Genomic DNA, 17,257 nt, shown 5'->3' on the forward strand with positions numbered 1-17,257 from the left:
TGTTATTTTAGCAAGGTTGCCTGCTAAAATTCGCACACATGGGTCTATATCACATAATAGTCGCTTCAACCCGCAGAAAACAACGCGGACTTGGCAACACTGTGCAGTTGACCTCTGTTGACATTTGATTATGCGTCGCTCCGTTGCTCTGATTGGTTGAAGGTCTGTCCAATTGAGGTCTTTCTTGGTTCGGTTGAAACACGCCCCATAATCACAGCCCAATGGACTCATATTCTGACTAGAATTGATTATGACCACGAGAGCTAGATTGTAGTAGCATAGACGCACCCTAGCGGCAGCAAATCTAATCTGCCCGCGAGTGTCGTCTAGCAACTCTCAATACCCTTCTGAGCTGTATTCCCCTCACTCTGGACGGGCCAATCACATCGTGTATAGAGTCGGTGGGCGGGGCCATAATGACGACGGCCGAGTTGCGTTTGCGTGCTTCTAGTAAACACAGAAACTGGCGAACGGCGGCGGTCTTTTGAATCAGCTTTGACCGCGATTCTGGAAGACTTGGAGTTAAGCTTTTCTCTGAGAAAAGAACAAAGAACGGCACTGAAGTCATTCTTAAAAAGGGAAGATGTGTTCGGAGTTTAGCCGACTGGATACAGCGAATGTTTAATCTGTCAGCGAGCTCCGCTTCACCTTCGTTGCTCTGGTTGGTTGTAGCGTTATCCTATCGCGTGCAGAGGGAGTTTGAAAGACAACCGTTTATCCGCCCCTCGGATTGAGCTGTCAATGGAGAGTTTCCAGACCAAACATCTTGATGTGGGTCTGGCTTGTCAGGCTAAGATTGTAGGCGCAGAATTCAAAAAAATCAAGAACAGAATCTCTTCTGTAAAATTTCAACAGCAGGATAAATATTATTGATGATTCGAAACAGAATGTCTTTCGTTTTAGGTACAATTGGCCATTTAAGAAAATACCAGAATTTAATTTTAAGGGCCCCATCATACATACGGTGCAATGTGACGGCAGGCAACGCAAGTGTGTTTTTTGGTAGTTTCAGCCCATCACAGTTATCATTTTCACTATAGCAAACTATAGCAAAAGTGGAGCCGGACACTCCCTATAATTGCACCTGCATGTGCCATGAGCTTCAAAACCTTAAAATAGGGCCCATAATGTTTCATTTTCGCAAATGTTAAATTTTGCTGGTTAATAGTTAACATTTTAATGCGTTTCCTATTATTAAACTAAAGCTGGACTCGTTCCCTGTCGCTTTTGAAATCTACAATCAGCATCGGAGGGCTGCATTTGTGTGTTTTGCATTGAATAAAATAACAATAATAAGGGTTTACACTGTTGATAAATGTAGCATATGTAGAAAAGATGGAAATGAAGCGATCAAAATGTAGAGTTCGAATTTCATGACCATGGAGGATTTGGAAATGAAGGCCAAGCAAGCTCAAGATATAAAGTGTAAACTTTACAGCCATTACTTTTAATCTCCTTTAATCTAAGTTGTTTAAGGCGCCAGTTTATAATATTTTGTTTGGATGAGGTGATTATGCTCAGGGTTTGTAATATGATCCGCGGCGCAGAGCTTGTGTGTTGTGGGCGCTGTCTCTTTAAACAGTGTTAGTAAATATTGCCGGCCCCTCCCTTCCCACATTCCTCATTCCCACTCGCGTTGGGGGCGGGGCATAGACTGCGACGTGTCACAAGTAACCAATCATAACACTGCCATGTCACGTCAGCAGCCTGTGGAGCACTGCAGATGTCTGAACCGTCTGAACACAGGCTAGCGATTTTGAGCTTCAGGATAATAACTCAAATGTAGTTGTGTGCGTTTTAGAAATGAGAGAGCTATGTTATATGTGTGTTTTTGATGGCTATTTCTGATTTGTAGACATTAGTCATTCCACACATTCCAGTGTGTGTTGCCTCATTTAGTAAAAGCCAATGAGAACACAGCCAAATATAAACCTTATATCCACAGTGATGATTGTATTGCCAGCGCTGATTCTCATAGCTGCACCTGATGACTGGACTTATACACCCTGGATGTGGTTGTCATTAAAATAATAACAATAAACATGGGCTTGATTCTTGAGGAACCTGCTGAAACGGTTAGTAATAATAAACACAAACAATAGCTGGCGCTTTTATCTGTCACACACCTGACCCATGACATCTCACCGGCAGGGCAGAACATGTTCGCTGCGGTACATGATATATTACATATTACAGTGTACTGTCAATATCTGATGTTTCCATTAATCACACACACACACACAAACCCATACAAATACACACACACAACACATAGCCCTACACACACAAACACTCTGATACACACCACAAACTCATACAAATACACACACAACACACCACAAACTCATACAAATACACACACACCAAACTCACACAACACAGCCGAACAGACACACACAACAAACTCATACAAATACACACACAAACACACAACACACCACAAACTCATACAAATACACACACACACTCACACGCAGCACATATGCCTACACACTGACAAACACCACAAACTCATACAAATACACACACGACACACTCACACACAACACATACACACAGACACAACACTGACACACACCACAAACTCACACACACACACTCACCAAACTCACACAACACACACTGACACACACAAACACCACAAACTTACACACACCACACACCACAAATACACACACACACCACAAACTCACCACACATACCAAACTCTCACACACACCAAACTCTCACATACACACCACAAACTCTCTCTCATACACATGTTTGTTTTGTGAAATGTAGGGACTTATAAGCATAATGTTTTTAACACTATACAAACTGTACACTCTATCCCCCTACACTGCCCCTGCCCATCACACACACATATACACACACACACACACACACTAACACACACACCAGGGGCGTCGGACTGGGGGGAAAAAGGGTACCGAGTACCCAGGGCCCAAGGCATGGGGGGCCCCTTAGAAGTCAGTTTTGGCAGAGTATGGCTTATTTTGTTTAAGTTTTAAGTGTTTTTATGACAAAAATGCAATACACCACCCATTGGTATCACTATGGTATTTGGTACGGGGGCCCAGCAAGATGATTTGTACCCAGGGCCCAAAATTTGGTGCTACGCTGCTGCACACAAACACCCACACACACTGCCCCTACCCATCACAGGAAATATTCTGCATTTTTACAGTTTCAAAAAAACATCATTTAGTATGTTTATACATCCATTTACATTGTGGCTGGCTGGCCTTTTTTTATCTGTACATTTACCGGTAATCACATTTCCATCATTACATGTACAATCCGCTTGTTAAGTTATGATTTATAGAGCCAGCATTTCTTCTGCGTTTCAAGTGAGAAACCACCAATATTTTACCCATTCCCAACTCTGCGCTGAGACTTCGCTATGGAGATAAAGGGTAGGATCAGGATTTTTCTACAGCGAACACACGTGTGTATTTTAGCTTTGGCTTCTGGGATCTGATCTGAGCGTTTGGAGCAGGAAACGCTGATGCTCGATGGCAGACTTAACAACCAGATGATCTTTAATTTAAGGTAGAAGAGTACTTTAATGTCCCCCAAAAGTCCTCAAAATGGAGTCAAACAACGTTAAACATTCAGAGTCTTGCAGAGCACAAAATTCACCCGTGAACCGAAAAGGCTTTGCCCTTGTGTTTCTTTCACAGCACGGCTCAGTTTAAGCAACCTCTGACTCAACCAATAGCGTGACTTTGGGGTGGGGTGGAAGCAGTGGTTGGAAAACCTGTTTGGAAACAATTTTTGCAAATCTGGTGCCGTAGACTGTGGTCAGGTTAGACGCCATATTGAATTGCGGCTGTGAGGGATAGATGTACAGTCTTGGCACACAATCCTAAAGGTCCTGAATCACGGCATTTTCACACGGCACCTTTTCAAACTGATCCACGGAGTTACTGTCTGAAAGACTTCGCCACCGGATTACTTTCGTAGTGTAAACGCTCATGTTTGAATGTATTTGAACAACATGTTTTTCCATCGTCTCTCCACATTCATATGTAAATAGTGTGAGCTTATTTCGTCCTCACATCGAAAGATCTGAAAAAGCCCATTTACCCGCCCATAGACCCTCCCTTCAAGGAAATCAGGACAGAAGTGGCTAAAAGCGGACAAAAGAGACGCCAGATTAAAACACCAGGTGTCAAGGGGAATGTGTCTCCCTCGTCTACTTGTGATCCGATTGACCGAAACTCATATATCAGGTGTAAACATGGCCTTAGGTACATTCATTCAGGGCCTAAGTACATTCCTAGAAACATCAGATTCTTGAAATCTCTCCGTCTATGCGCTTCCACCCTCGCATACTTTATGTACTCGTTTTGCCGCATTTCTTCTGTCAAAGCTTGAGGGTTGCACTGCAAAAAATGCTTTTCTTAATTAGTATTTTTGTCTCTAGTCAAAATATCCCAGAAATGCTTACATTAAGAAACATTTACCTGACAAGCAAAAGTGATTGTCTTGTTTTGAGGAGAAAATACCTCAAGATTAAGAGAGTTTTTGCTGAAAATAAGCACACTAATCTGCCAATGGGGTAGGCAAAATAATCTTGTTTTCTGTTTGAATTAAGATTATTTTGCCTACCCCATTGGCAGATTATTGTGCTTATTTTCAGCAAAAACTCTCTTAATTTTGAGCTATTTTCTCCCCAAAACAAGACAATTGCTTTTGCTTGTCTGTAAATACTTCTTGTTTTAAGAATTTTTTGATATTTGGACTGGAAATAAGACAAAAATACTAAGTAAGAAAAGTATATTTTGCAGTGTGATGGCTTGTTTGTGTCTTTCCACAGGCATTCACCTTAGCCAAATTGGGTGAAAGTTGTGCGGCGGTGCTATACTGTTAACTTTAGCAGCCTGTACATAACACTATAACACAGAAACCCAAGCGCTGTACAAAATGGTGGAAATTGAGTATGTTTAGTTTAAGTCTGGGTTTAACCTATCTTTAGCTGGATTTGAACCCTTCACTCTGTGTAGTGAATACACTGTAAGGATTTGCAAATAGGATCTTAAAGTGGCCGTGAAAGACCTTCCCTGCTGGAAAATGGCAAGTACGGCAGATGTGAGATAACAGAGAGATAGACGGCTGTTTTGAGAACAAACACCACAACAGCTGATTTTATTGGAGCCTTCTATAGCCTTGACACTGTCATGGTTTGACGTTACCTTCATGGCCCTCTTAACCTCTCCAGCGTTCTCGCTATAAACAGACGCGGTCGGTCGCAGTGACCGGTGTGAAGTGCCAGATGAAAGCTTCTTTACAAACTCTCAAATAAACAGACTCTATGGAAACACACAAACACACACGCCAGTGAGTCACAGTAACACACCTGAGCCACGTTCAGCGGAGGATCTTCCTAATTTAACTATGTTAGGAATCCATATTATGACACATTTTTTTGTGATCTGCACTATCTTGTTTGCTTTGTTCATGGTTAATGATTCCTATCGAGGCATTTTAAAATAGCTCACTTCCAAACCCAATGAGACACTTCTATTACTCTTAATAATGAAGGTTTGTTGGTATCAATGGTCCCACAAAGAACATTTAACAGTAACGAAACATTTCCCTTCCACAAAAGGCTCTTAAGATTTTTAAGATTTTCTTCAGATAAACATCATTATTTTAAGAACTGATCATTGAAAGGTTCTTTGAGGAACCAAAATTGTTCTTCGATGCACCGCTGAGAAATCCCTCTTTTGGAAGCCTTTTTAAAAGAGTTTTAAGAGTGCAAAGCAAGGGTTTTCAAAACTTTGAGCCTACACTGAGAATTGTACTGTAATACAGTAAGATACAGTAAAAATTTGTATACATTATATAACAAAGGTTTATGTGAAAATATCTCCTAGATGTTAAGATTTGTAATGTGTACTTCTAAAAAGAACATTTTCAACGATCAATGTTATTGTGCTTTTTTTAATGAATGCAAATGAACCCAACAGTACTAATACTGTAAATGACAATACGGTAATAATACTGTATACGCGAGTACAGTAAACCGTACAGCCTCTTGTAAGTGAAAACACCGTAATAATACTGTAAAATATTTTACAGTAATCCAGCTGCCAATATGTTACTGTAAAATGCACAGCAAACACTTTAAAGTGTATTGAGAGAGCTGGGATTGCCTTTGTTCATGTGATATGAGGCATAATAATGCTGTCTAGGTAGGCAGCTGACTAAAGTTTTGGATCAAAGCCAATCTGTATCTCTTTTTGCTGCTTCTCCACATATATATTATATAAAATACAGCAGATCCTTTAAATCTAAAGAGCAAATATGTTTGCAGACAGTCTGAGAAAGTCCAATACAAACTGTACTTCATGCTCTCTCTCTCTCTATCTCTCTCGCTCTAATTCTTGATAAGACAGGTCATTGGTGAGGCCTGCTGTCTGACTCGACTCTTTATCTTCATGGTTCACATGGAGTGTTTCTGGGTCAGAGAGCAGGGATATGACATGCCGTAATCTAGCTGCAAGGCTTCAGACGTTTTCTGCTGTTATTTATAACATTATTAAAAAGAATAACAAAAAAAGACGTGGTCACTGTTGGTCTTTTATCTTGTTGCTAAAATATAGAGAGGCATAGTTCACCCCAAAATTATATGCACCCTTGTGCCATTCCACTGAAAGGTAAAATAAAGTATTTTGAAAAAGTGTTTAATTTTGTCCAAAATAATTATGAACCATATAACAAAAATATTTTTAGATATATTTTTAGTTCCGCATTTTCATGTTATACAGGTCCTTCTAAAAAAAATAGCATATCGTGATAAAGTTCATTATTTTCCATAATGTAATGATACAAATTAAACGTTCATATATTTTAGATTCATTGCACACCAACTGAAATATTTCAGGTCTTTTATTGTTTTAATACTGATGATTTTGGCATACAGCTCATGAAAACCCCAAATTCCTGTCTCAAAAAATTAGCATATTAGTGTTTTTAATACAAAAAAAAAGTCAACCTTCAAATAATTATGTTCAGTTCTGCACTCAATATTTGGTCGTGAATCCTTTTGCAGAAATGACGGCGTGGCATGGAGGCGATCAGCCTGTGGCACTGCTGAGGTGTTCTGGAGGCCCAGGATGCTTCGATAGCGGCCTTAAGCTCATCCAGAGTGTTGGGTCTTGCGTCTCTCAACTTTCTCTTCACAATATCCCACAGATTCTCTATGGGGTTCAGGTCAGGAGAGGTGGCAGGCCAATCGAGCACAGTAATACCATGGTCAGTAAACCATTTACCAGTGGTTTTGGCACTGTGAGCAGGTGCCAGGTCGTGCTGAAAAACCAAATCTTCATCTCCATAAAGCTTTTCAGCTCTCTTTCTGAGAAGGACCTGTATGTTCACATATATACAGATATCTGGCACCAAGATATTAGCAGCAGATCCTTTAAGCCCTGTAAGGTGAGGTGGGGCCTCCACGGATCGGACTTGTTTGTTCCGCACATCCCACAGATGCTCGATTGGATTGAGATCTGGAGAATTTGGAGGCCAAGTCAACACCACAAACTCGTTGCTGTGCTCCTCAAACCATTCCTGAACCATTTTTGCTTTGTGGCAGGAGCATTATCTGCTGGAAGAGCCACAGCCACCAGAATACCGTTTCCATGAAAGACTGAACATGGTCTCAGCAATGCTTAGGTAGGTGGAGCGTGTCAAAGTAACATCCACGTGGATGGAGGACCCAAGGTTTCCCAGCAGAACATTGCCCAAAGCATCACACTGCCTCCGCCGACTCGCCTTCTTCCCATAGTGCATCCTGGGGCCATGTGTTCCCCAGGTAAGCCACACACACACCCGGCCATCCACGTGATGCAGAAGAAAATGTGATTCCTCAGACCAGGCCTCCTTCTTCCGTTGCTCTGTGGTCCAGTTCTGATGCTCACGTGCCACTGTTGGTGCTTTCGGCGGGGTCAGGGGTCAGCATGGGCACCCTGACTGGTCTGTCTATGCCGCCCCATACGCAACAAACTGCGATGCTTTGTGTATTCTGACAGCTTTCTATCAGATCCAGCATTAACTTCTGGAGCAGTTTGAGCTCCAGTAGCTCGTCTGTTTGATCGGACCACACGGGCCAGTCTTCGCTCCCCACGTGCATCAATGAGCCTTGGCCGCCCATGACCCTGTGGCCGGTTCTCCACTGTTCCTCTTGGAGCACTTTTGATAGAGACTGACCACTGCAGACCGGGAACAGCCCACAAGAGCTGCAGTTTTGGAGATGCTCTGACCCAGTCGTCTAGCCGTCACAATTTGGCCCTTGTCAAACTCGCTCAAATCCTTACACTTGCCCATTTTTCCTGCTCCTAACACATCAACTTAAGGACAAAATGTTCACTTGCTGCCTAATATATCCCACCCACTAACAGGTGCTGAGATGAAGAGATCATCAGTGTTATTCAAGTCCATGGTTTTCAGAATTGGGCTGTTGCCATAGGTAGATTTTTTTTTTTTTTAAAGTTTGTCATATTGAGTAAATTATATTTGACCGTAATATTTTATATTCTACCAATGATAAAACTATGCAAGAAGTTCTATTTTGTTTATGATCCCAACAATATAGTGGTTTCAATTTGCATAAAAGTGACTGTAAATTAAGTATTTTAGGCATGGGAACAGCATATTTTGAGTTTTGGTATTTGGGATATGCTCATTGGGCTATTTTTAACTAGGCTAATTTAGTTACGCAGACCTGGCAACCCTGATGGTGACTGTGTTTATGCAACTGGCTCCTGAATGCCCGGCAACAACCCACAAAACCCTAACACCACAATGCTTTGCATAGGCTAATACCGCTCACATTCGCATGAGAACATGCACAAATCTAGCTGGATTTACAAGAGCTCACGTGGTAAAACAAATCAAGCTTTGACACTTCTTGCTTAAAAAGTAAGCACCCTAATACAGCTGAAATAAGAACAGGTAAAGAAAGGGAGGCAGCTACAGAGGAAGAGTGAGGCATAGTTGTATTATCCATGAAACATTTGCATAGAATCCTTCTTCCGTTTGCAAATGAGTGCCGTGACTCAAGTAAACACAGATGAAAGGGCTCATTTGTGCCGGAAAATGGACCTACTTCCTCTGTTCAGTGACATCTGTTTCACTGGCTGGCCTCGTCTGATGTGTCTCCACACGATGGGAACAAACTGTCCCAGTGGGAAGCCCTTGGCAGGAATATGAAGCACACTTGGGATTAGACACCTCCACCGGGGAACAGTGTAGTTTTAACCTCTCGCTAGATCACAACACAAAACTTAGTCATTTTTTAGATCAAAAAGATTACTTCCTTCTAACTCATGATTCATCAGTGCGCATTATTGCAAAGATTGTTTTTTTTGTCTTTCTAATCTTTCAGCAAAATGTAATAACTTGCTCCACCTGTGAAAGACATTCCTTAGTAACTGACGTCATAAAGTTCGTCACCCATCCCTCAATCTGTTCCCGTTGGATCAGTCTATTGGAACAGGCTTCCAATGTCCAGTGTTTAACTTCAGATCATGTATACACACACTCAGCATGCTGGCCGGTTTGATATCAATCAATCAATCAATCAACTTTATTTATATAGCGCTTTTACAATCACGATTGTGTCAAAGCAGCTTCACAGTGTCAAACAGGATAATATTGCGACAAAATTAGATTTGGCTCTACAGTCGTACTGGAGAAAACAGTGATGTTATCAGCTTATTTTAATTTATCATATAGCGACAATGTTGGCAGATCAGTATTATAGTTTATAGAATTAAATAAGACCTAATTCATATATTTTATTTGTATAATAAGTTGAATAACTTTAATCATATTTTTAGTGTCCCCAACTGAGCAAGCCAAGCCAAAGGCGACAGTGGCAAGGAACCAAAACTCCATCGGGGCATGATGGAGAAAAATAAACCTTGGGAGAAACCAGACTCAGTCGGGGTGCCAGTTCTCCTCTGGCCTATTAACACACCGTTTAAGATTATTATTCTGGCAACCTTACAGGTCGGAAATCATATTCGATCGGATTATTCAAAATTTTCAGGGTATCACGGAAGAGACAGATTTATTTAGGATGGGGCGTCAATTACACAAGAGGATGAATACATGAAAGATCGGAATTATTGCGCCGAAGACGGGTTTTGAGCATGTCGTGCCAGTGAGGCAAATTCGGAGGAGACACCATTTGGCACGGCTCAGCAGACACTCCAGGATGCGTTGGTCATGTCCAGGTCCACCATCCGATCCGGACAGGGCCCAGATCCGGGATAAACCTCGGGATAAACAGAGAGACTAACATTAGCGTAGATGTCACTCTTTTTATGATGTAACGAGTACATCAGGTGATATGGGAAGTGTTCCCGGTTCCGGCTGACCTAGTTAATGCAGCCTAACAATCAGTCAATTGATCTGAATAATGAAAGTTAAAAATGTTCTATGTGTATGCCATAGTAAAGAGATGTGTTTTTAGTCTAGATTTAAACTGACAGAGTGTGTCTGCTTCCCGAACAATGCTAGGAAGACTATTCCACAATTTAGGAGCTAAATAGGAAAATGATCGACCGCCTGCAGTTGATTTAGATATTCTAGGTATTATCAACTGGCCAGAGTTTTGAGACCGCAATCGACGTGATGGGGTATAATGCGTTAAGAGCTCGCTTAAGTACCGGGGAGCTAAACTATTTAGTGCTTTGTAAGTAATAAGCAAGATTTTAAAATGTATGCGATGTTTAATAGGGAGCCAGTGCAGTGTTGACAGAACTGGACTAATATGATCATACTTCCTGGTTCTAGTAAGAACTCTAGCTGCTGCGTTTTGGACCAGCTGGAGTTTGTTTATTAAGCGAGCAGGGCAACCACCCAGTAGAGCATTACAATAATCTAGCCTTGAGCTCATGAACGCATGTACTAACTGTTCAGCATTTTGCATTGAAAGCATGTGCCGTAATTTAGATATATTTTTAAGATGATAGAATGCGGTTTTACAGATGCTAGAAACGTGGCTTTCAAATGAAAGATTGGTATCAAAGAGCACACCCAGGTTCCTCACTGACGACGAGGGCTTGATAGAGCAGTCATCAAGTGTTAGACAGTATTCTCGGTTACTACTTGTGGAGCTTTTCTGTCCAATAATTAAAAATTCAGTTTTATCTGAATTAAGTTGCAGAAAATTACTATTCATCCAATTTTTTATATCAGCTATGCATTCTGTTAATCTTGTGAATTGGTAGGTTTCGTCAGGGCGTGAGGAAATATAGAGCTGAGTATCGTCAGCATAACAATGAAAACTAACGCCATGCTTCTTAATGATATCTCCCAGTGGTAGCATATACAGGGTGAAAAGCAACGGTCCTAACACTGAGCCTTGCGGTACCCCATACTGAACTTGTGATCGGTGTGACATCTCTTCATTTACTGCTACAAACTGATAACGGTCAGATAAGTACGATTTAAACCATGCCAAAGCAGTTCCACTAACGCCAACATAATTTTCGATTCTATTCAGAAGAATATTGTGATCAATAGTATCAAATGCAGCGCTAAGATCGAGTAACACTAATAGAGAGATACAACCACGATCAGATGATAAGAGTAAATCATTTGTAACTCTAATTAGAGCAGTCTCAGTGCTATGATACGGTCTAAATCCTGACTGGAAATCCTCACATATACCATTTCTTTCTAAAAAAGAACATAATTGTGAAGACACGGCCTTTTCTAGTATTTTTGATAGAAACGGTAGATTCGAGATTGGCCTGTAATTGACTAATTCATTAGGATCAAGTTGCGTTTTTTTAATAAGTGGTTTAATTATAGCCAACTTAAAAGTTTTCGGTACATATCCTAATGTCAAAGATGAATTAATGATATTAAGCAGAGGATCTATGACCTCTGGAAGTATCTCTTTTAATAGCCTAGTCGGTATAGGGTCAAGCATACATGTTGTTGATTTTGATGATTTTACAAGTTTAGCCAGTTCTTCTCCTCCTATAGTAGTGAATGAGTGTAATTTTTCCTCAGTGACCCTGCAGTGCTCTGTCTGAAGTGATACTGTAATAGACGGCTGCATGGTTATAATTTTATTCCTAATATTATCAATCTTACTAGTAAAGAAGTTCATAAAGTCATCACTGCTGTGTTGTTTACAAACATCAGAAGCTGAAGCTTTATTTTTTGATAATTTAGCCACTGTATCGAATAAAAACTTAGGGTTGTGTTTGTTTTCTTCTAAAAGAGTTGAGAAATAAGCAGATCTAGCAGTTTTTATGGCCTTTCTGTATGCAATCATGCTCTCTTTCCACAAATTGCGAAAAACCTCTAGTTTTGTTTTCTTCCAGCTGCGCTCCATTTTTCTGGCTGCTGTTTTAAGGGCCCGAGTGTGCTCGTTGTACCACGGCGTTGGATTATTTGCTTTAATCTTCTTTAAGCGCCGAGGAGCAACTATGTCTAAAGTGCTAGTAAGGAGAGAGTCAATAGTTTCGGTTGCAGCATCAAGTTCATCTTGGCTATCTGTAATGCTGAGGAGATGGAACTGATGAGGAAGATTATGTACAAAGCAATCTTTAGTCGCAGCGGTTATCGTCCTGCCATATTTGAAGCGAGGGGATGGCTTTGCAGCCTTAGGTAAATTAAGTATACATGATATTAGGTAATGATCTGAGATGTCATCGCTCTGCTGCAGAATTTTAACAGTATCAACATTTATTCCATGTGACATTATTAGATCTAAAGTATGATTAAGGCGATGAGTGGGTCCCGATACGTGTTGTCTAACTCCAATAGAGTTTAGAATGTCTCTAAATGCCAATCCCAATGCGTCTTTTTCATTGTCTACGTGGATATTAAAATCCCCAACAATTAGTACTTTATCTACAGCTAATACTAACTCCGATACAAAACCAGCAAATTCTTTGATAAAGTCTGTATTGTGCCCTGGTGGCCTGTAGACAGTAGCCAACACAAATGTCAAACGGGATTTATCATTTACACTACACAGTGTTACATAAAGCACCAAAACTTCAAAGGAATTATATTTGAAACTACACTTCTGAGTAATACTGAAAATATTATTATAAATTACAGCCACACCTCCCCCTTTACCTTTCAGACGTGGCTCATGTTTGTAACAATAATCTCGGGGGGTGCACTCATTTAAAGTAATGTAATCGTCAGGTTTTAGCCAGGTTTCTGTCAAACACAGCACATCTAAGTTATGATCTATAATCATATCATTGACAACAAGCGTTTTTGGCGAAAGGGATCGAATATTCAGCAACCCAAGCTTTATCAATTGTTCATCCGTATTATATCTGTTGTTTATTTGTTGGACATCAATTAAATTTTTACTGTTAAATGGTTTTGATGGTTTTTTGTATTTACTAATTCGGGGAACAGACACAGTCTCTATATGATAATATCTAGGTGAAAGAGTCTCTATGTGCTGGGATTTAGCTGACTTTGGTGACGTGAGACAGCTAGCAGACGGTTGGTTTAGCCAGTTTGTCTGCTTCCTGACCTGGGCCCCAGTGAGTCAAGGTTTAGCTCTAAGACTATGTGCCAAATTACTAGAGAGAAGAGCAGCACCAGCCCAGGAGGGATGAATGCCGTCCATCTTCAACAGGTCAGGTCTGCCCCAAAAACTTTTCCAATTGTCTATGAACCCTATGTTATTTTGCAGACACCACTTAGACAACCAGCCATTGAGTGATGATAATCTGCTAACTATTTCATCACTCCTTTTCGCTGGGAGAGGACCAGAGAAATATACGGCTTTTGACATCGTACTTGCGAGTTTACACACCTCTTTAATGTTAATTTTGGTGATCTCCGACTGGCGAAGTCGAACATCATTAGTGCCAACGTGAATAATAATCTTAGAGAATTTACGATTAGCTTTAGCCAGCACTTTTAAATTTGCTTTGATGTCAGGCGCTCTGGCTCCCGGTAAACATGTGACTATGGTGGCTGGTGTCTCTATTTTCACATTCCGTGTAATAGAATCGCCAATAACTAGGGCACTTTCAACAGGATCCTCAGTGGGTGCGTCACTGAGTGGGGAGAACCTGTTTGATGTTCTAATCGGAACGGAAGAGTGGTTTTTTGATCCGCGACTATGCTTTCTCATCGTCACCCAGCCCTGCTGCGCGGGCTCAGCCGGAACCAAACAATGAGTGTTCACTAAGCTAGTCGCATCCAAAGCAGTATCTTTATATAAGCAGCACAGCTTGAACCTCAGATTGCATAACCTCGTCCTCGTCCTCGTCCTAAAATATCCTCCCCAGGGCCCACGTCTCCCCACTATCATAACACAAACCCATGACGAGACATTACAGGCTAGCAGATGCTGTGATAAAATACAGGTAGTACATAACCTAGTACTGGCATCTGATTTATAATTGATAGGTTTTTTTAGCAGCAAGTAAAAGGCCTTTTAGAGTAATTAAAAGCTTGTGGTTGAGGTGTCTTTATATGCATACAAATATGATAATCAGGCTTCTGAGGAAGGCTTATTTGTTCTCCCCAATCTCCCCAATCATCATTGCATTGCACTGCATTATATGTTGTATTATATATGTTTTAAAGTTTAGTGTTCATCAGAGACCCTAGGACTTTTGTCGAACCACGAAAAACACAACAAATGGACTGGATTCGAGGAGTTTTATGCTTGAAATTAAAAAATCAGATCAATTTGACCCCCATAGGAATTAATTGAATGCGAGGTATGCGAAGAATGCTTCAGTATGCATAGAAAAACCTAAAAATGCTCAAAAAAATAAAAAATAAATATTTTATAATGTCTGCATACTGAAGAAAAACTGACTTTAGGACCCAGCGGAGGAACTCATATTCTCCATATTGAGCTATAAGGCCATCGAGTAGCAAGAGTCATAAAATATCATCATATATTATTATTTTTCTACAAGAGGTCAGCAAATACACCCAATATGAGATTGAGCTGAATTATGCATGACATTGTGAGTTATTTTGAATTGAAGTTGAAAGAATATGAAGAATGTGCTTTAATTATTAATATATAATTTATCATTAAAATCTAGTTTAAAAGGTATTTTAAAAAAACTAAAATGAAATTAAAGGGTTAGTTCACCCAAAAATGATAATTCTGTCATTAATTCCTCACCCTGATGTGGTTGGACGCTCGTCAGACCTCCGTTCATCTTCAGACACAGATGAAGATATTAGTGTTGAAATCCGATGGCTCAGAAAGGCCTTCATTGACACCAATGTCATTTCCTCTCTCAAGACCCATAAAGGCTAGCCTGACAAGCCAGACCCACATCAAGATGTTTGGTCTGGAAACTCACCATTGACAGCTCAATCCGAGGGGCGGATAAACGGCTGTCTGTCAAATTCCTCTGCACGCGATAGGATAGCGCTACACCAACCAGAGCAACGAAGGTGAAGCAGAGCTTGTTGATAGATTAAACATTCACCGTATCCGGTCGACTAAACTCCGAACACATCTTCCCTTTTTAAGGAATGACTTCAGTGCCGCTCTTTGTTCTTTTCTCAGAGAAAAGCTTAACTCCAATGCTGCATGCGTCCCAATTCGCCTACCTATACTACGTCCTAAATGTATGTACTCTTTTTATGAAGAAAAAGTATATACTTTTGAGTGTGTAGCAGAAAAGTATGCAAGCTTCGGGACTACTTCGCCATCTTTAACGGACTCTGTCGCTTAGTTACGTGCATCCCGTCACCGTTTATCTGCCCTGTCAATCATCGTCAGATTCGTCACAGTTCAAATCCTCCACCTTCAGTTTAATCTCCTGCCGTATCGGAGAGAAATGTAGCCGCTCGTTGATCTGCCGTGTGTGTCTTTAATGCAGAGACTCTCCTCATGTGTTTGCAGTTTAAATATAATGATGCTTTTAAAAGTTAATGGCCAAACGTGTCATTACAAAAGTGCTCAGTGCTGCTGCAGGTGAAATATAATGTGGACAACACTGAATAAATATATTTTTGTCAGGTTAACTTTTGATAGTTGGTCACTCAAACCCCTTTATCTAAACCGCTCTACTTAACTGTCGGACTCGCACATCCGTCATGTTTGTAGTTTTTTAACGCTTTTTATCCGCGTTTGTAGTTCTAATCGAATCCTCGTCCAACTCGCAGTGGGTTGTGGGTAATATCAGTCGTTAGAGTGCCCATCGATCCATACTGTGAATTCGGACCAGAAATAGTAAACCATCCGGGAATCTTTCGAATACTCTTTTCAACATACTACGATTTGGGACAAACTAATTCTATTTTCGAATACTATTTAGGATGGATAGTATGCGAATTGGGACGCAGGGCAAGTCTTCCAGAGCCGCGGTCAAAGCTGATTCGAAAGACCGCCGCCGTTCGCCAGTTTCTGTGTTTACTAGAAGCACGCAAACGCAACTCGGCCGTCGTCATTATGGCCCCGCCCACCGACTCTATACACGATGTGATTGGTCCAGCAAGAGTTAGGGGATTACAGCTCAGAAGGGTATCGAGAGTTGATAGACGACACTCGTGGGCAGATTAGATTTGCCGCCGCTAGGGTGCGTCTAGATTTCTAGGCTAGTTTACTTCACAACATTCCAAAACACAATACTGTACATTTTACTGCACTGCGTTTCATATTGAATATCATTTAATACTTAATTACATAAAAAATGCAGTGCTGTATACTTTTACTCAAATTTAATTAAAAAGTAATTAAAATGTTACTTTAGTCGTAAGAAAGTACTATGTTAAATGTAATTAAGAGTTAAAGGTAAAAAACAACAGCTAGTATGTATAAAATGTAGTGCAGTAAAAAGTATGACATTATATATTATGATTTGGAATGTAGTGAAGTAAAAGTTTGACAAAGAAAAACATGAGTTGACAAAAATTTACTTGAGTAGAAAGTAAAAATACTCCACTACTGTCCACCTGAAGGGGACACTTTACTGTAACAAGCACCGTCCTTCAGATGAGACGTTAAACCGAGGTCCTGACTTTCTGTGGTCATTAAAGACAGGACTGGATAATTTGACCTCCGAAGGTGTTGTGGCTTGTTTCCGTTGTGTTGTGGTTTAATTTAGTACGGCTGCACTACTGGGCCACCGTAGGGTTCTGATAGAAAGCTGTCAGAATACACAGAGCATCGCAGTTTGTTGCGTAAGGGGCGGCATAGCCGCAGAGCAGTCAGGGTGTCCATGCTGACCCCTGACCCCACCGAAAGCACCAACAGAGGCATGTGAGCATCAAAACT

At 40.7% G+C, this 17,257-nt stretch overlaps 1 protein-coding gene across 1 annotated transcript in view; it reads right to left on the bottom strand.

Moving 5' to 3' along the window:
* LOC137079021 (glutathione hydrolase 7) overlaps positions 1-17,257 on the bottom strand; it is a 209,213-nt gene that overhangs the window by 56,119 nt on the left and 135,837 nt on the right. The gene's annotated exons all lie outside the window — the stretch shown is intronic.

This window comes from Pseudorasbora parva, chromosome 6 (genome assembly GCF_024679245.1).
Source record: "Pseudorasbora parva isolate DD20220531a chromosome 6, ASM2467924v1, whole genome shotgun sequence".
In the NCBI taxonomy this organism is placed as follows: Eukaryota; Metazoa; Chordata; class Actinopteri; order Cypriniformes; family Gobionidae; genus Pseudorasbora; species Pseudorasbora parva.